The following is a 331-nucleotide window of genomic DNA, read 5'->3' as shown; positions in this document are numbered from 1 at the left end:
CAATAGCCAAGATCAATAAAACTAAAAGCTGGTTCTTTGAGAAGATAAACAAAATTGATAAACCATTAGCCAGACACATCAAGATAACGGGGGAGAGGACTCAAATAAATAAAATTAGAAATGAAAAGACACTGCAACAGACACTGCAGAAATACAAAGCATCCTAAGAGACTACTAAAAGCAACTCTATGACAATAAAATGGACAACCTGGAAGAAATGGACACATTCTTAGAAAGGTATAACCTTCCAAGACTGAACCAGGAAGAAACAGAAAATATGAACAGACTAATCACAAGTAATGAAATTGAAACTGTGATTAAAAATCTTCCA

Source organism: Physeter macrocephalus, chromosome 8 (assembly GCF_002837175.3).
Source record: "Physeter macrocephalus isolate SW-GA chromosome 8, ASM283717v5, whole genome shotgun sequence".
Taxonomy (NCBI): Eukaryota; Metazoa; Chordata; class Mammalia; order Artiodactyla; family Physeteridae; genus Physeter; species Physeter macrocephalus.
Note: the sequence above shows the minus strand (reverse complement) of the source record.